We start from the raw sequence: 21241 nt of genomic DNA, 5'->3' as shown, positions 1-21241 counted from the left end.
CAAGACCCTGCAGAAAGAATGCAGAATAGCACAATAACAATGATATGGAGAGCCCAGTTCCACAGAGGTCATTCTACATCTTTGTCCTGCACCCAGTTCTTTTGTGTGGACCCTGGTCCTCAGAGCTCCGTAAGGCATGGGGATGTTCTGAGGACTCTGCTTGCAGGCATCTGTTCAAAACTTCTCTATTTTCATATTCATCTCAGCCGCAGTTACACCAGAGGGCACTTGAATACCACATTCAGCGCACACCAAGTGGTTGGCACAGGTACAGGTAGTATTTGGTGGGGTAGGGGGTGAGTAAGGAGGCAAGGGGCGGGAAATTGAAAGTGGGTATTGGAAGAGGTATATTTATTTTTCACATGCCTTCAATAAACCCACCGGTATTTGAGGAAGCTTACGAGTCAGACGTTGGGGATTGAAACCTTAATTATACAATATAATTGTTGTTAATGGAACGTGTACATTTCAACCCAGCAATACTGGTGGTATTTAATGCCAGCATGACATATTTCCCAAATCGTTCTCTTTATTTGTATAAAGAGGAAAGGAGCAAAAAATTGCATCAGCTCACTGCATAATGAAGAGGGAGGGAGTGTGCCGCCCGTACTACGGTGGCCAGATGCTCTTTTATCTCTCTTCAAATCAACATGCAGAGCTGGTGGTCCGCAAACAGAAAGCATCTTTCCTCGGGGAGGGCAGCACTGTACGTTTGGAATGATAACATTCTATAAATAAATAAAAAAGATTATTAAGAACGCTGTGTAAATCTCCTAGTCAAACACTCCTTCAAGCAACCATCATCAGTAATTCAGTCTGGTCCCTTGATCCCACTGTATACAAATACATGGCATAAATACAGTATTTAACAAGCAGCACAGAGAAAGTAGCACTCTGCAATAAAGACGCATTTAAGAAGAAGGAACATCGTTGGCTTTCCCCCATGCCCTGGTCTTGTTGACTGACCCCAAGATTTCAATCCAGGAGATGTCTATCTCTCATAAATGAACTCAGAGCACAACCACCTATTTGCCTAAATATAAGAACTTGGTCCCCACAGTCTGTATGTTCCACCTCAGTGAATTCTCCGGGTGAGTCCATTAGAAACCACATCACAAAGTGCAAACATTCACTGGTTTCCTTAAGCCAGGATGTGCCAATGAGTTTTAAGCAGGATCAGAAGCAGAGGAAACAGCAGATCTGCTGTGAGATCTAGGAAAATCTCTTAGGATCTGTGGTTGAGCCCAGTGACTTACATTCCCTGTGACTGTCCACTGCTCTCTGCTTACCCTGTCTCTGTCTTTGTCTTTTTGTTTTTATGTGTTTTCTGTGTCTCTCTGGTTGTTCCTTTCTGAATCTCTCTTTCCCTCACTCTCTCTGTCTGTCTCTGCCTATCTATCTGTCTGTCTCTTTCTCTCTCAGTTGTTTTTTGCGACTTGGACCTAGGAGCTTAGTTAACATGAGTTCTAGGGTAATAGGGGGTAACCCTTTCTGATGATGAGCACAGCCTTGCCATGAAGTCCTGGCTTTCTTTAAAGGCTTTTCCTTTCTCCTTCAGCATGACATATAGAAATAAGATCATTTAGATGTCACCAGGAGGTACTGGCAATTAAAGATCTTGGGGAGAAACTTGTTTTAGGAGTTGTCTTTTATAGCGTCCAACACCCCAGTTTTACTTTTTTTGGTGCTTATATGAGTGTGTAAGAGGAGAATGGACCCTTGAACTCATTTCCTTCCAGGGACACCCGCCACCAGGAATCTACCTTTTCTTTTCCTTTAAGATCTTCTGCTCAGTCACATCTACAAGGGCAGAGCTGCCCTCCCCTTCCCCCACTTCCCCCAGCTCTACTTAGGTTATTTCATTCCTTCTTTGCAAAGTCCAGAGATAAAACTTGATTAACCTGAGGACAGCCTTGAGGGGAATTGTAGAGGCCATTGAAATCCTAGTGTCCCATTCTAGAATTCAAATACCACTGGAACCTCAACTCCCAAGTGATAGTGAACAAAAAAGTTCTGTGTGGCCATTTACTTAATTTGTGATCTAAGACCAATTTTTCAACTATTAGCAAAAATTCTTAGGAGTTCTTCTTAGTGCTTCTGTACTCTCCATTTTTTTATGCAGAACTTGAGTCAAATTTGTAGAAGATAGATTTAACAACTAATCATTTGCAGGAGTTGTCATTTACAGAAGTTGTCATAATAAAACACCACAGACTGGATGACTTAAATGACAGAAATTTATTTTTGCACAATTCTAAAAGCCAGACGTCCAAGACCAAGGTGCCAGTAGGTTTGGGTCCTTATTAGACGTCTCTTCTTGGCTTGCACATGGCCCCCTCTTCACTCTGTCCTTACATGACCTCTCTGCTCCGTGCACACATTCTTGTTTTTTCCTTTGTGTATCCAGATTTCCTCAGATTGAATTCAGGCTCACACATCTGACCTCGTCTAACCTGAATCTCTTCTCCAAAGACCCTCTTTCCAAATAAAACTATACTCTTTGGTTAGGGCATGTGAATTTGGAGGGGGACACAATTCAGCCCCCAATAGGAATCTTCATAATTTTTTTTTTAGATAGTTTCCAAATGCTTCTAAATTCTGCTGGAAAGGAAACAGAAATGCCTTTAAGCCTTGCTGGTACAACTTTAGATTTCATAATAATGACTTTTAATGACTATTGCAGAGACTCAAAAGAAAAATATATTGTAGACACAAATCAAATCCTAATAAATCTCTTAATGAACTCTGAAATTTAGCCATTCGGAAAACATTTTTTTCCTCCTGGTTTAAAAAAAAAACATAAGGAGGCTACTGGAAATATAACTCATTGGTAAAGTTCATGCTTTACATGCTGGAAATCCTGGATGCCGTCTATGGCACAAAAAAATAATTGGGTTTTACAAGAGAAGTGAATAAATATTATTATCATTCAATGTTTTCTGCATGTACCATCTTGATTGCTACACACTGATTGTTTATATTGTACTTTACATTGATCACACCCTGACATCAAGTATTGTTCCTGTCCAAGACTCTTACAGAACAAGTATGAGGAGTTAAAAATTACTGGTCACAAAAGTGTATTCTCAAATTGAGTCAGTCAGAGAAGAGGAAAGAGCTTACATGGGAAGTCTTTCCTATTTGACATACTTCAGAAAACACATTCCAGGTTTGCTTCTTTGCTTGTTTCTTCTTTTGATAAATATGACTGGGGCAGTTTAGAGTAAAAGCAATAAAAATCAGCAGAAAAGTACTGTTCAAGACCTAAACTAATGGCAGAAAAGCCCTCCCAGAAGTCTATCTCTCATGTTCCCAGGTCGGATGTGTCAGCATTTGCTCAGGAAAGACTGTGTCCTGAGATATATCTGTCCCCCCTGGCCTCATACAAAGCAAGCACAGCAAAGGATTGTAGAACCCAGATGATTCAACAATAAGATAGGTCATTGCCTGTAGGAACCCTCTGAGATGTAAAGAAAAAGATGGGGGTGAGGTGGGTTGAATTTGGGATACATCTGTTAGTGCTCGGGGGTTATTCAAGGCTCTGTGCTCAGGAGTGACTACTGGTGGTGCTTGGGGGACCATATGGGGTGCCAAAGATTAAACTGTGGTTGGCCACATGCAAGCCAAATACTTTATAACTTGTACTATATCTCTGGCCCATAAGAAAATTTATTTTCTACCAGCTACAATCTAGAGTATTATCTCTGTTTACAGTTCCCTGTGTGTGATTTCTGAAATTCAGGTAAAAAGAAGGGAATTTTCCTCAAACATTCTAAGTACACATTTATATATTTTTCTAGTCAAAACCTGAATAAAGTGTCATAGAGATAAGACAGTCGGTAAAGCTCTTGCCTTAATGAAGACAATCCAGGTTCAATTCCCAGCACCTCATGTGGTCCCCCCACATCCCCACCAGGACTGATACCTGAGGACAGAGTCAAAAGACAGCCAGGGCAACACTGAGTGTGGCCCCAAAACAGAAAGAAAGAAAGAAAGAAAGAAAGAAAGAAAGAAAGAAAGAAAGAAAGAGTCCTGATCTTTCCTTAATTTTTGTCATTGTGATTCCAGGAAGTCACACACAAATGGACACATGCACGCACACTTGATTCTAGTTGCAGGGGTTGCATGTTTGATTGCATTGCTCACTAGAGATTGTACTCTTGACTGCTCATGCATGGTCTAGCACTCTCCACAGTGCCCATACACAAGTTCACTAATGTCCCACTCCTGGCTTAGACATCATTTAGTAGAACTGTGTACCAGAGTTTCACATGGGTACTGGCACACACAGTCCTGGTGAGGTTGTGAGGGGACCACATGAGGTCAGTCTCCAGAGCACTGTTGCATCCTCTGGCAACACTGGGGATGCCACACAGCAAAGGTCTCAGGACCATGTTCCAGCAGTAGAGACCAAACTCTTGGTCTTATACCTGCAAGACAAGCACTTTTAGCCATGGAGTCATTTCCTGGGTCCTAGAAGACAAACATTTTAAGATATAAACCCACAAATGAAAGAGAATTGAGAAATAAGAGCAGTGAAAGAATTATTAACCCATTGTTGGGAAAAATACAATGAAACAAATGGTAATGATTTCAACAGAGTGAAGGAAACTATAACCTAAGAATGTGTAGGTGCACCCACAAAACCCTTAGCAGATTCCTGAACAGTTTAGGTACATGGACAGTTCGGGTTCCTCAGCAGAGATGAGGGGTAAGGACAGGGTCCAGAGCATAGTTGCAGCTGGAAAGTCTAGGTCTGTTATATGCGTATGTCTCATCCACTTCAGCTTTGCCTTGTTTATTCCTGCCAAAAGAGCAAGAATAATTCTTTAGTGAAGCTGATCTAGAGAATTTTCAGAGCAGCAACAGGCAGAGAGGTGGGTGGTGGGAATAACCAATTGTTTTGTTTCCTAGAACTGGCAGCCAAGTGCCTGAAACTTTAGAATTTTACATTTTTTCCTGAGGCCTTACCTGACTTTGTCCTACTTTGGACAAACTGGCAGGCTACCGAATGTAGCCTGCCCACACGGCAGAGTCTGGCAAACTCCCCGTGGCATACCCAATTTGCCAAATAACAGTAACAATGATGGGTCTCATTCTCCTATAGAGTCTTGAATATAATCTCAGGGCTAGGATGAAGGAGACGTTACTGGGGCCTGCTTGAAGCAATCGACGACTAACAGGATGGTCGTGATTCATGATTCCTGAGGCCAAATAACAATATAGCAATTCCTTTGGTACTGAAGGAACAAATAACTTAGGGTCTATGTCTACACCAAACCATGGTATTAGGATAGGAGTATAATAAAGAAATGTTTATAGAAATAAAAACTAACATAATTGGCCTCTCACAAGTCCTTTCTCTAGGAGTGTTAAATGGAGTTAAAATGGTGTCAACTGGAGTTAATCAAAAGTCTTCCATAATCATCACTGCCACTGTCACTGTCCTCCTGTTGTTTATAGGTTGCTCGAGTGGGCACCAGTAACATCTCCATCGTGAGACTTGTTGTTACTGTTTTTGGCATATCAAATACATCACGGGTAGCTTGCCAGGCTTTGCCATGTGGGCGGAATACTTTCGATAGTTTGCCGGTCTCTCTGAGAGGGGCAGAGGAATTGAACCCGGGTCAGGCAAGAGAAAAAATGGACAATTAAAAAAGAATGTGGTACAGACCAAGGACATGAGGAAGCTCGGGATAATATGGAACAGGAATCTTAGGAGATGAGTATGTGATCCTAGGAAGTACACAACACACGCTACAAGGAGATGGAAAACATTCAAAAGCCTAGGAATAGGGGAAGGTGGGAGAATTCTGCATGACTTGATATGTGTAATTCATGAACAACTACATGAGAAGCATTTGACACCATTTTCAGAAGATTTTAGAAAAAGTAGTGATTTTTTAATTTAATTTTACTTTTATAAAGTAATTCACAATATTTATTACATTTCATATTCGAACACCAATCCCACCACCATTACAGCTTCCCACCACCATATTTCAGATATTTCCATCCTGAACTCCAACCCCCTGCCTCAAAGCAGAACTGAAATAATTTATTTTGTATTGTTTGTTTATAAATAAAACACTAAAAATGATCCCAAAAAGTTTCCTTAGAGAAAGTGTGTGAAGATTGTTGTATTTCACACAGGGGGCATTAAGCTCTTCATAAGAGATTACTATGAAGTTGTTAAAGGTTGAGAGTTGTGTATATATACATATATTTTTCATTTCATTTTTTCATTTCATCATCCTGTTATTCGTCGATTGCCTCAAGCAGGCCCCAGTAACGTCTCTTTCATCCTAGCCCTGAGATTATATTCAAGGCTCTTTAGGAGAATGAGACCCATCATTGTTACTGGTATTTGGCATATTTGGTACGCCACGGGGAGTTTGCCAGACTCTGCCCTGTATATACATATATATGCATATAAATATAAAAAGCACTGTAGCATTGTAGTCCCATTGTTCCTCAATTTGCTTGAGCAGGCACCAGTAACATCTCCATTTTGAGACATGTTGTTACTGTTTTTGGCATTTTGAATATGCCATGGGTAGCTTGCAAGGCTCTTCCCTGCATCGGGAGACTCTCAGTAGCTTGCCGGTGTCTCCAAAAGGGACGGAGGAATCAAACCCGGGTCAGCCATGTGCAAGGCAAATGCCCTGCCCACTGTGCTATCACTCTAGCCTGCATATATATTCCGCCCTCATTCCAAGATTGGTTGCCTTCTACTTTAAACCCCATCAAATGTGGTGTGCTACTCTTGGAATATTAGTAGCATAAGGTATGAGATTTCGCTGCTGCACTCATGGGTGAAGCTTGTCTAAACGTGTGGAGAGCAGCAATGAATCTCCTGGCTGTTGAGTTCTGGAGGTTTTTGGCTGCCAGGGCTGGCTCTCTTGGTGCGGGGTGGGGCCCCACCGGTTGCTCTGGGTTGCCCAATTGAATCAGCCTGGGACCAGGTCCAAAGGCATGCCTATGGTATCCGAAAAGTAGTGATTGATTTATAGAATACTAGGCAAATGGTGTGAAGCAACTATTAACTTCTAGAGGCAAAGTTATACAATAAACAATATACAATTTGCATTACCCCAGTATGGTGAACCACGAATATTGACTAAATTAATGAGTTTCAAAATGTAGAAAGTTATTTATAAATATGTTGGTACGTAACTAAAGGACTAAAAGAGCTAGAAGTAGCTGCCAATATATTTATGGAGAGAATGGGAGCTGGGAGAATCGAGTATTTCTGGGTTTAATTTTATGACATGATATTGGTCTTTTCATTATTTCCACATCAATTACTTTAACAAATATTAAAATAAAACTAGGCAAGACGTCTATAGAAATAGGTTGGTGTGTGTGTGTGTGTGTGTGTGTGTGTGTGTGTGTGTGTGAGTGAGGTGGGGAGGAGGGAGAGAGAGAGGTTGAAAAAAAGTTCGAATAAATAAATAGGAAAAGTTTCAACTGAAGTTCAAAACAGCATAAGGAAAGGTAGTATGAGATAGGTATGGGTGCTACATTCTTGAAAATCAAAGGTAGGCGAGGGGACCTGGAAGGAAGAAAACACTTTTTAGATTACACAGGAAAGACTCTGGTTTGAACTGAGAGAAAAATGACATTGGAATTAGGTAAAGCATATGGACATGGGGTTGTAGAGGTAGTTCAGGGATTAAGGCACTTTGCAACCAAGCCTAGTTCAAATCCCCAGCATTGCATCTGGTCTCCTCAGCATCACCAAGGTTGATCACTGAGTACAGTCCCATGTTGGCCCAAAATAAAAACAATTTTAAAATGTTCTGACTCCTAGGGAAGTTTTCCAAAAGAAACCTGAGATGGTCCTGAGCTAATGCCATAAAACCCAATTGCAGAGAATATTATCCATTACAGACCCCAGAAATCTAACGCTCCCTGGAGTTTTGCGGGTGTTTACTCCAGTCGTGGGGTAGAAAAGAGACACAAGTTCTAAGTTTTATGGCTTCTACTAGACTTCATCTCTTTTCCATTGTAATTGATCCTTATCTGACTACAACTCTATCTGATAACTCTTCAAAATTCACAGTGAAGACTTGAGATGACATAGATGTTTCAGTCTTGAGAACAGTTTCCTTTAGAACTGATCAGAGATGATAATCTCGCAACAGTGTTTGAAGTTCTCAAGTAGTGCAGAAGTGTTCACCCTTGTAGATAGTCGAGCTTGTGATGCAACCTTGAGACATCCTCTAGCAAAAGTGAGGATCTCAGTAGATCATTTAACACGATGATAACTCGAAACATTTCTTGAGCAGAAGAGTCACATAAACTGCATGGACTATTCCAGCTATCAATTCTTGGCTATGTCTTGTTTAAATTACACTCTGCAAAATGGGTTGCTTGGTTGGGTTTCCCATAGGTCAGGAGATCTGCAATGTAAAGTTCTGCTTCTTCTCATCACAGAGACCACCTTACAGAATTTTCAGCCTGGATATTGACCCCCAGCACTTTTAGGGACACCTGCCAAATGAAGGGCCAAGGATGTGATCCTTATATGACTACAACTATATCTGATAATTCTTCAAAACTCTTCAGACTTTATTTGCCTTGTATGTGCAAATTCCATAGACTCAATTCATGGCACTTCCAAAATAATTGTCTATATTTAGCATCTTTGCATCTCTCCAGAGTTCATTTATTGAATACAGTTTCCCCAGGGTTACCAGCTTAAGGATTGAGTCAGCTTACTAGTTTAAAGACTATTGTCATCTTTAGCATTCACATTGGAATGCCTTTATTATTCTTCTTACATCATCTTGTACATTAATTAATATTTCCCCTACCTCTACATTATTCGAGACACCAGATTCAAGTATCTTTAATGCAGGATATATATATATGTATATATATATAAAATTTTGGTCTCTTTCACAGCAGTTGGTATACCCCAGTAAATACTACTTTATCTTATTATTATAAATAAAATAGTGATTCCATGACAGATGCTCAGCATAGGTTCTGATGGCCAGAAACAACACCCGAACATTTTTTTCAAAGTTGGGATCATTTTGGCTCAACACTATAGTCTCCCACATTGGACGATCATTGCTATGAGAAGCTCATAGTTTTGGAGTCAGCCTCATCCTGCTTCCTGTGCACAGTGTGGGTCAGTCTGAACGGCAGCATGATAAGACATGTGGAAGATAATGGTTAGCTGCGTGGAATCCAAAGTTTAATCTACTTGGAAACTTTGTCCAAATGATTTTCTCTCCTGAATCTTCTGTTTCTTTTCTTCTGATATAAAATTAGATAACAATGGTAACTGCTTCATAAGGTTTTATTAACATTAAATTAGTTTACAACTGTAAACATTATAAACTATGAACAATTCCAGCTCCTAGTATGTATACAATAAAAATCAGGTAATGTTACTGCTTCTTTAAAAAAAATGCAAGTTCCCTTTTTGCATTTATTTGACTATTCTTTTCCTTAGTTCTTTCTTGTAGAAAACTTTCTTGGTGACTCTTATCCATATTTACTGCTTCCCTTTGTCATAGAGTATGGATCAAGACTCATAAAGACAAACAGAGATGAACCCAACCCAACCTCCAGATACGCTGAACAGAAAACTCCTTGGTCTTCCTAATTTGCAGGCTCCATATGAAAAGCTTTTTATCTCTGGAATAATAAAAAAAAAAATGCTACTGGTAAAAAGTGCGAGGTTTCCACAAGAAGCTAACTATTCAAGTGTGATGGGTAAGTGACTTTTTGAGTGGCTTCAAAGAATATTTTCCAATGTTGGCTATTATTAAATAAGAAATTTTAAATCTTATCCTATTGGGTAAGCATCCAGCATTGCATCTGGTCCCCAGAAAGGATTGGGTATTTGGGAGGGAATCACTTCTTAATGTTGAATATAACACATGAGTTATAATAAAATACTTCTTGTTAGATTTTTCCTCATTCATTGGGTGGAAAAACAAGTTTCCCCCAGAGAGAAAGCCGTCCCTGGACCAAGGTGTGAGTTAGCTTGATATGCTGAATAGCCTTGTTTCTGGGGTTGGTGTTTTATATTGAATGACTCCTCTCCCTAGAGCTTTTCTATGGTTCTATATTCAGTTAGGGAGCAGGGGGGTGTTCAATCAAGGGGAGACTGCTGAGGGCTAGGATCAGACCATCTGCGGGCTGGAGTTCTGTCACCAGCAGACACTTTTCCTTGACTTTGATTGTAAATATCAGTATAACATGAATGTAATGATACAAGAAAATAGTGATATACTTAAAAATGACAGAATTCATCCAAGAGCCTTAAGAGGCATTGCTGCCATAATGATCATTTTCTTAGGAATGCTCAGTTTCTTAGGAAAGACACATTTGAGAGTTTGTGGAAGCAGAGAAGTGTTTGGAGTGAGTCAATGTGTGTGTATGCGCGCGTGCGCATGCATGCATGCATGTACGTGTGTGTGTGTGTGTGTGTGTGTGTGCAAGAGAGGAGGGGGGGAGAGTGAGGGAGGGAGGGAGAGAGAATTAGAGGGAGATAAAACAGAATAAGCCCTCAGAAGTCTCATTCACTAGTAACAAGTCACTCAGCAGCTGTTATGTGGAAGAGTTTTGATGGCTTCATTCTCCAGTCACACACAGTCCTGGAGCTGTGGGTCAGGGTGCGTGGCAGCTGCATTCTGCCTCTACCTGCTGTAACCAAGATCTGTCTTGAAGGTGCCCATGAGGCCTCCTTTTCATGAACTGCCCAGGCAATTGATAAGTCGGCAGTGGGGAAGTAGAGACATCCACAGGTTCATACCTGAAACTTGGTCCTTAAAATGAATGGTAAGCATCTGGCTGTGTTGCTGTTGGTAGGTAATGATGCAGCCACGTCATACACCCAGATGTGATTCTACATTTCTGCAGCTGTTCTGGTGGGAGTTTCAACACCCAAAACATCTGCTGCTGGGACTCTGTGGTACAATTCTCACTCCATCTCTCTGGGTTCTTATTCTTTCCACAGAAAATGTACTTTCTCTCCACTTGATATTTTCCTATTTTCAAAAGGTGTTATTCCCAGCTAGGGGATACCCACAAAATTCTACATAACATGGAAGAGAAATCTGTATCATCTTCAAAATTCATAGCCGAACAGAGGGGGTGTGACACTAATTAGTTTTATGAGATTTGATGAGCTAGAACATTATAGCCAAGCAAAGAATTTATACTTTATTGCATATGTAGAAAAAATGATTATAAGAAAGTCATTTCTGTATGTTAAACACAATGGAAAGGAGAGCAAATTTAAAACTGAAGATGTATATCTCTGAGATACTTTTCAGCATCATCAAATTGCTCACATAAAATGTTTTAATACTGCTTAGTTAGTAAATAAGTGAGCTCTTTAAAGCATGCATGTTCTGACACTTTATGTGATGCTATATACTCATAATAATTTTAAAGAGAAATAGGAAATATCAAATTATAAAATGTTCATTGTCTTTTGATCCACTACATTTGGAGTATTTTATCCTAAATAATCTATGAAAACAATTGATATAAAACATTTTTATGGGATTTGTTATGGTAAAAATGAATTTTATCTGTTGTCCTAAAAAGCAGAAATAATTAAGAAGATATGGTGTCTCTCCTGACATAGGATACGTGGAAAATCAATGTGAAGAACTAAAATGTTCCAGTTTCTCAGGCAACAATTAAAAAGGCATTTGCTAAAGCTAACAATAACATGGGAAAATATTCTGACATACATTCAGTGAAAAAGCAAAATATAAAGTTGTTGGTACATAATGCTCAGAATCACATGAAAACTTGACATTTGAAAATGACCAAAGTAATTGCTGCAAGACCATAAAAGCTATTGTGCTTGAGTGGGAAAATTATGAGCAATTTTTCTTTTTTCTCTATTTTCCTAATTCTTTATGAAGGGAGGTCATTATTTGAATCAATACAAAGGCAAAAAAAATGCATTCTTAAAGTATTGCCATGGAGAGGGTATTTGGGAGGAAAGCAGGCCCAGTGGACCTTCAGAATATTATCCAATGAAATCTGCAGAGAGTTATTTCTTCCTCCCAAACCCAGAATTCCACCTGTTTTCTTCCAGTTTTGAAGAATGCAAAGCACAATCAAACCAAGATTCTTTCACCTAACAAACTTGGAAATACAATGACAGGCTGAGAAAGCCAAACCCATGCTAAATGAAAGTTCATATGGGGAGATGTATTTTTCTTAATTTCAGGGATTGAAACAACTTGGAACAAATATCCTCTCTTTAGTTCTACCAGGTAACTTTTCCAAGCCCTTGGAACTCAGGAAGGGTAAATATAGCTGTTCTGTCTCTCTGCACCCGGATTCTTTGCCAAGCTCATATTCAGTCTAAAGGAGAAAACAGATTCAAAGAACATAACTTTGGCCTACTCTTTTTAATATAGATATTTATTTTAATATCACTGTATCACTGTCATATGGTTGTTCATCGATTTACTCTGGCGGGCGCCAGTACGTCCCCATTCATCCCATTGGCAAAACATTTTAATATATATTTAATATATATTTAATATATGTTTTAATATATCTTATTTTAAAATAGTACTTTGATTTTTCTTTAAATATTCCCCAATAATTGGCAATTACTTAATATCTGGGAGGAAAACTTTAATTTAGGATTGAAGGGATTATGGAGTGATAATAAACTGATTAGTTTCTGGATTTCTCCAGGAAATGCTGACCCAGCTTCCTGGCTCTCACACAAACCTTTATAATTATTTGATTTCCTGTCACTGCAGACAGTTCAAAAACTGAAAGTAAATAGAAGACATGAAAAATCAATGTGAGGTGCTGAATTGTTCGTTCCAGCCACTGAGGTTTGTTAATTACATCATATTTTTGTGGAGCCCTTCAGCTCAGCGCAGACATGCCAAGTGCCCACATCTGGAGGCCCTTCTCCCCAGGCATGTCCATTAACTGCAAAAGGACAAGATACCCCAGGAAAGCCTGCTTGTACAGACCAACTCTCCGAGGCAAAATCCAGATGATCATCCTCTCTTCCGTTACCATAGAGATAGGAGGTGCTGGGAGCTGGAGAGGGGCCACTGGAGTAGCAGGCAGCGGGTTAGTCAGTATGCACAGTGTGAACCTGAGGAAAATGAAAGTCTGTTCTACTTGGATAGCCAGGCCTTGGTGGGCTAAGTGGGAGCGAGCCGAGAAAAGATGAGAGACCACAGGGAGCAGGAAGAGAGAAACAATGCCAGCCCTGGGGAGCCACAATAGATTGCCAAGACAAAGTCCTTTGAGCACCTATTCTCTTGCCAGGGCGATAAAATGTAGCTGCCGCGTTAGCACACGGTGCCCGGCATGCTTCAACAAAGGGCCTTTCTGCTTCGCCTGGTCATTCTGGCCCTTCCAAAGTCCTTCGGCTTTCATTTCCTTCTCTCCATCCAAGAGTCCTTTTCTTCTCTCACATTTTTCCCCAGCAGTTTCCAAATTTATGTCATGGTAGGACTCATTTCTTCATCTGGCATCTTATAACTCATCACAATTTACTCTCTTTTCTTCAGTTTTTCTCTCTCCAGCACCTTCTTCCCCCACTGACTTTAGACTGCTTTTTTTCCTAATTGTTGCTTTTGTCAAAAATAGTGGTGTGAAAGAAAATTCCAGAGCCTGTCTAAAATGATAGAAGATTTGTCTAATCTCATTTCTGCTGCTGGCCTCCTTTCTCAGAGCCAGGTCTGCCTTTCAGTCCTACCCAGGCTCATGATTTTGTCTTTTTTTTCTTTTTTGGGGGGGGGGTCACACCTGAAGATGCTCACGGGTTACTCCTGGCTCTGCACTCAGGAATTACTCCTGGTGTTGCTCGGAGGAGCTTATGAGATGCTGGAAACCGAACCTGGGTCTGCCATGTGCAAGGCAAACACGCTATCTGCTATGCTATCACTCCAGCCCCCAGGCTCATGATTTTGAAACCCTATGCCCCTCTTCAAAGAAGCTCCAAGGGTCCTTTCTACAAATACTTTATTTTAATCCCATTATTGAAATGTGTCTTTTCAAATATGCACCATCCAACTCATACTCCCTATTTCTATTCCCCCAAACCTCCATATCTCCATGTAAGCTAAATTTGTACATTTAAATATGTATTGCATTCTATTTTTATGTCAATTATAAGCTTTAAAATTTACAAGTTCTAGAACACTGGGAACCTGTGAACCAAGTAAATTGTTGTGTGTATATTTGGAAATAAAAATTCTCCTGCGATTCCCAGTAACTGTACCATTGAGTTGAAACATTGTCAAGCGGCATGGCTGATTTTATAAATTCGGATCTGAGAATGCAGAGTCTAAGTACACAACCAAAGTATTTGTATCTATTCAAGTTTCTTCCATATAGGGCAATGGCAATGGTACATTAGTGAGTCATGTGTCCTGTGTCACAGATGGCTTTAACTCTCCTGATTTCTTTTTATTTGGGGGAAGCCACACTTGGCTATGCTCAGGACTTACCCCTAGTTCTCCTAGTTCTGTGTATGCATATAAGGTATGCATTTTACCCATTGTTCTACGCCTCTAGCACCTCTCCTGATTACCTTTTGTTTGACTTTCCTTTTCTTTGACTTTTCTGTACTTATTAGATATCTTCATCAGTGACCCATATTTTAAATGCAAATTCAATTTTACTCCTCGTGCAAGAATCAAGATCAATTTGATTAAGGAGATCTCTCAAAATTGCAAAGGCTAGCAACTTAATTTTACAATTCTTTAGCTGAGCCAATATTCTGATTATAAAAGCTGATTTTTAGGGTGCAATCATTATCTATAAACTAATTTCTAATGTTTGTATTTGTTCTAATAGCTTGACTTGGGAGCTTAAGAGATAGTACAGTGAATAAAGGATTTGTCTTGCATGTAGCTGATCCAAGTTTGATACCTAGTTCCCCAATCCCTCCAGGAGTGATCCCTGAGTGCAGAGCCTGAGCACCAGTGGGTGGCCGCAAAACAAAAAGACAAAACAAAACAACAAATAGCTTCAGCTTTCCAACTTAGCAACATTATGAATGATTATAAATGTGTAATATAACAAATGTGAATTATTACATTATCACTTAACCAGCATTCCATATCACCTCCATTTATCTTTCATTAAAAAAGAAAAAAGCCAGATCCCGGACGAGAACAGTGCAGTCTCTGCCCCCGCGCCTGGGTGTTCCTTCCCGGAGTCCCTTGGAGGGGAGCGGGTTGAGCTTTCCTCCCCGCCCCGACCAGGGCTACGGCAGCCGAAGACCTCCAGGACCAGCCACCACCATGCTGAGACCACTCTCCGCACACATGAAGGTACTGGCAGAGGGACAAAGCCACGCGGGTTCCGGGGCCGAGACCTCCAAGCCTACTCGAATTGGAGTCGAGCATCTTCCACCCAGATCCTCCAAATTCCAGTAGGCGGGGGTCACACCCACCACCTGGCCCCCTGGCGCCGTGTAATCCCATCAGCGGCCAAGACTCAGAGACTATAAAATCCAGAACCCGGAACCGCGCGGCCTATTATGACATCTTATTATCTCATTCCTACTTTGGACAAACTTGCAGGCTATCGAATGTAGCCTGCCCACAGGGCAGAGTCTGGCAAACTCCCCGTGGCCTACCAAATATGCCAAATACCAGTAACAATGATGGGTCTCATTCTCCTAAAGAGCCGTGAATATAATCTCAGGGCTAGGATGAAAGAGACGTTACTGGGGCCTGCTCGAGGCAATCGACGATTAACAGGATGATGAAATGAAATGAAATGAAATGTTAGACTTGATTCTACACCTCTGATAATTTTTCTCTAACCTGGTGCAAATCTAGACCAAGAAAGTCGTATACAAAATTCATTTAGGGGTTACCACTGGCCAGGGAGCAAAGAGTAGGGTTGTCTTTCATCCTGAACTGCTCAAGATTTAGCAAGCCAATGAATAGGATTCCATCATCCACATGAAAGGTGAGGCACTTTGGCATTCAGTACGATTACTAGAGGTAACTCTTAGTCACTCTCATAACCTTTCCAACCATTTCTCAGACTATTATCTGGGGACTAATGGCATCAGAAAGTACTTGAGAAGTGCATGTTAAGAAGGCATATTCCTGGAATCAAACCCACTCTCTTGACCTTAAACTGCCTGCTCACCTAGCTCCTCCAAAAAGACTGCACTTGGAAGGGCAAAAGGTCACTGCTGTCAATCTTTCATAGTTGTAGAAGGCAGGGTTGAGTGGGGATATCTCCAACACACTCTCACCTGGATCAGAAGAGACAGATTGAGAGTCAAATGTGACTAGAAGGACCTACGCAAGATTACAAATAGAATGAGATAAAAAAAAAAATGAATATAAAAAAATCTCATGATCTATTTCAAAAAGGGAAGAAAAAAATATTCCAATTTTATTTTCGCCAGCAGTTTCAAACTCACCAGTCAGCTGTGGCAAAGCAAAATTAGGCTAGGGTCAGCGTGAATGATGGATGAAGCCCAGAACCAGGTATACCCTGGGGGAAAGTGTCATGAAAGAAGGGAGCTGGCCAGGGCAGTAAATGTGGGAAAGGTGATGGGCTGCAGGGCGGGGAGAGACCCCTGGACCCTGCTTAGTCAGCCTTTGCTGAAAATGTTTCTGGAATGTGCTTCTAGAATTGAGCAGGCACCTGAGATTCCATTTTGTTCTCTATAGAATGCTCAGCTCTTTCTCTCACCCCTTTTTTTCTCCTTAATATTAAGGATTATGCTCATACATTGTTTAGTCCAGCCACAAATGAGAAGAAAAGAACAAACAAATGTATGATCCCTGATGATTTCCCATAGACCAAAGCTGTTGCTCCTTAAGTTCTCTTAAGTTTTATAAAGAACAGGTCTGCATGTCCTCATGACCAGTTACTGGATGTCAGTAGAACCCTGAAGGACTACATGCCTTCTTCCTTACCAAGTATCCCTCCACAATTTTATTATTTATTTATTTATTTTTCCCAACTTCCTCTACCAGTCTTTTAAAAACCCCAGAACCTCATCTCAGAGTAAGATGTAAGATGATTTTCTTAAAAGTCTTTCTCCTCCTTAGGTTGTTATTACTTGAATATTCTGTTTTTCGCTCCCCAACTTTTCTCTCTCAAATACTGGCCTTTGAACCTCAAGCTGTCATGAACCTTGGATTTTGTGACAGCTCCCTTTCTGCATTTCTCAGTTCTTTTGGGCATTTTCAGATTCTGGAAGTTCTAGCCTGGAAGGACTTGAGCAGAGTTACTGTCTTTTCTGCCCTGACATCTCCTCAGGCTGTCATTTGTACCTCTGTTGAGAAAAATCCACCCTCACTCCAAAAGAGTAAGTAGGACACTTCGTTTTTTATTCTGCATGCATCTCATTTGTCTTCAATAGGTTCTTCCATAATCTCATCATTATTGCTATGGCCCTCGGAGGACAGCTGACTTGCATTAATCAGCCAAGCCCCTCATCGCTCACCAGATTCTTTACACTTTTACCATGCCCTGGGGCATCCTAACTTACTTGAAAAATTAATAAACCTCCCCCTTCTTATCTTACCTTATTAATGTCTGTCTTTGTAACCATTATCTCTGCATATCATCAGAGATCACTGGAGGGTGCCATGGTAGCCTGTTGGCGTCCCTCATTTGGTCCTAAAACTGGACACCTCCTGTTCCTTGACACACACACACACTCACACACACACACACACACACACACACATATACACATGCCAGAAAAAAAATGGCTGTCCAGGGCCAGCAGGGTGTTTGTTTACCAGCTCCAAGGTACAGTGGACGGAAGGCAGGAGAATTCTTCAGCTTCAGCTCAAGGCCATTAAGGCCCATTAAGTTGTTCTCTCCTCCCCCACCCTTCTCCCCCTCTTTTGTGCACCCTACTAAATCTGACTCATTAGCTTTAGATGTTTTGAAATACTGGTACATTAATCACTTGTGTTTGCACACTGTTTATGTGGGTTGTTGGTCATGGTCTGTAGTTATACTGGCTGTCTCCCTTGCTTACTTAAAGGTACAATCCAATTGAAAATAAAGATTTTTGCAGGTTTGCTCATTACACACAGTGTAGGCAGCTGGTGAGTGTCTTTTGCAATTCATCAGAGGCCTCCCAGACCACCTGCTCTCAGCATCCTGCAAACAGCTGGCTCCGAGTAAGCACCATAAGCCATTACCTTATACAACAAATAAATAAATAAGTGGGTAGATGGGTAGACAAGTAAATAAACGCATTGAATTGTCAGTCTTGAAGCATTTCTTTGAGACGGAAAAAAAAGTCCATTCTGTAATTGGGTAAAGTACCTCTAGTCACAAACTTTATGATGCCATTTTAGTGGGAAATGAGAGAAATTGAAGCTCCCAAAACTTTAAGAAATATTTTGTCATTTGAGTACCAAGGAAGTCCAGAAAAAAACTTTGTGGTAGGCTGACTGAATTGTTTAGGATTAAGAATGAAAGTGGTGGTGAGGGGGGAACATACTGTTGGGTTTTACTTTTCCAAAAACACCATAGTGAGGCTTTGTGGAGTTTAAAGTTTAAGCTAAAACGATTATATGTCCCAGGATTGAGAAGCCAATCCAGTTCTAAGACCATCATCAGTTTTTATTTTATTGTATTTCACCCAGAGGCCATGAAGCCCTTCTGTAAGAGTTCACTAATAAGGTTGTTAAAGGTTGAGTGTTTTTGTTTGTTTTGTTTTGTTTTGTTGTTGTTTTTTTATTGAATCACTGTGAGATAACTACAAACTTTCATATTTGGTTTACAATTACACAATGATCAAACACCCATCCCTCCAGCAGTACACATTCCCAACCACCAATATCCCCGGTATCCCCCCACCCTTTTCCCACCCTCCCATGCTTTTTTCCTGCTCCTGTTCTGACCCTAATGCCTGTAGACAGTGTGCGCTGGAGCAGAAACCAAACTCTGGACATGCAACCAGGTGCTAGAAAAAAGGAAGAACAGGATTTGAGAGTAGACATATTCCTGGCTGCACTGCCGCCCAGTCTGGCAATAAGGAAACTAGAAAATGGTTAGGGAGATCTGGGTCAGGCATTTGAACAATGTCTTTTTTGAGATATTTCTCAAGTTTTCAACAATGTGAGACTTTCCTGAGGTGTACTTTAAAAGTTCTTAAAATTTTGGAATGGATCTTAAAAAAATTCTTAAAGTTTGAGTCTAGGACATCACCCAGTACAGCTATGATCCCTCTGAATCATGTGCTCTGTTCTCCAGGGGATCCCCCAAATGTAGCTGTTTGTTAACTTACTTTTCCAAAACTAAAGGGCATTTCATGTAAGACTGATTTCTAGCTTACTGTTTATGAGCTTCATCAATCAAATGCCCAAATGAAGTAGTCAAAAATCATTTTTACTGTGTGGTCTGGTAAGTTCTGGTAAATTCTGTGGTTTTCAGTTTTTGTCATTTTTCAAAACAAGTCTGTTTTGAGATTGAATTAACGTTGAGAAGTGTTTTCTAGTGTACCAAACTGAAAAGTTTAAAGTTTACATATATATATATATATATATATATATTCACACAAGACTCAGCTTTTAACAACCTGTTAGTGAACTCTTATAGAAGGGCTTCATGACCTCTGGGTGAAATACAACAATCTTCACACTCTTTCCTCTAAGAATAATTTTTTGTAGCATTTCCAGCGATATTTCATAACAAATAATACAAAATATACTATTTTGGTTCTGCTTTGGGGCAGGGATTGGAGTTCAGGATGGAAATATCCAAAATATAGTGGTGGGAAGGTGTAATGGTGGTGGGATTGGTGTTTGAATATTAAACGTAATCAAATATTGTGAACTACTTTATAAAATTTTTAAAAATTTTAAATAAAAAAATAAAAGATATTTTGCTCCTCCCAAAAAATAAATAAATAAAGTGAAGTCACATTTATATTCCTGAGATTTTCTTGCTTTAATTCCTCAAGAACTACTAAGAACCTTTTTTCTCTGTAGGAAGGAAAGCCAACTATAGTAGCAGAGGCTACAACCAGGGAAGCTAGTCAGAAATACAGACTCTCTGAGTCAAACCATAAAGTTCAACGTTTATGGTTGGGGATAAGAATGAGTTAGTACATTAAAGATTGACAAGCACTGCTCTCAAACACTCTTGATTCTTTTAGGTGAAAAGTATCTGATGCACATAACCATAATATATATCAAGATAAAGTGATTATGAAAATTTTAATTCAAAACAATGCAAACTAAGCAACATTCCCACCTACTAAAGGAGCTGATTTCCACTTTATAGAGAGGTGTTACAATGTGGTAGAAAAGAGATGAGTTGAAGTCATAAAATGTTTGAATTTACTTTTTTACTCTGATGGTACCATGACCCTTGAAACAACAGAGCACTGAACTTCAAGGATCTACACATATGCAGATTTTCATGTAAACATGCCAATTCATGATATTGATTAACACAATACAGTACTGGAATATATGTTTCCTCATGCATTTCTTAATATTTTTTCACTAGCTTACCTTACCATAAGAAAAGAAAGTGCACTTGATCATTGTATAACTGAAACCCAAGTACAAAAATTTGTAAGTCTATAACTGTACCTTATGTACCTCATGGTAATAAAAATTAAAAAAAAAAAGAAAGTAAAGAAAAGAAAGTGCAATACACATAGCATACCAAATATATACTAATCAACTATATTTTTTATCAATAAGGCTTCTGTTCAAGAAATAAAAAATTTCAATAAGGCTAGTAGCAGTTAAGTTTGGGGAAGAAATGGAATTTGGACTGATTATTCAGGGTGGGGAACCAGTTCCCCTAACTCTTGTGTTATTCAAAAATCAACTGTAAATAATTGACATTAGTTTAATCATTCCTTGCATATTTCACCTGAGAAAAGAAATCATGGCAACTACTCTCTGTAGGCCAATAAATACAAATATTGTATTATGTGATATCACATAGCCATAATCTCCCCAAATGGATGTGTGTGTGAAATTAAATCAGAGCAGATGCAACAGTTAGTCCAGAATAGGGATGTTTCAGAGAAAACAAATGTATCAAACAAAACATGAGAATGAAAATCCCACTCTTGATGGGTGGAGAGCAAAGAGGCCTAGTGTGGTACCTATCCATTGAGTGAGCATTCTCACTAGTGGAACCAGGCCCTGGCTGCTCTGAGTATAAGGAATACATTAAACATAGGGAATTTGAGTAGCTAATGCTGATTACCTTCTATTTCTTGAAGAAAAATTGTGACAGATTCTAGATGATT

This window comes from Sorex fumeus, unplaced genomic scaffold (genome assembly GCF_029834395.1).
Source record: "Sorex fumeus unplaced genomic scaffold, SorFum_2.1 ptg000128l, whole genome shotgun sequence".
Classification (NCBI taxonomy): domain Eukaryota; kingdom Metazoa; phylum Chordata; class Mammalia; order Eulipotyphla; family Soricidae; genus Sorex; species Sorex fumeus.
Note: the sequence above shows the minus strand (reverse complement) of the source record.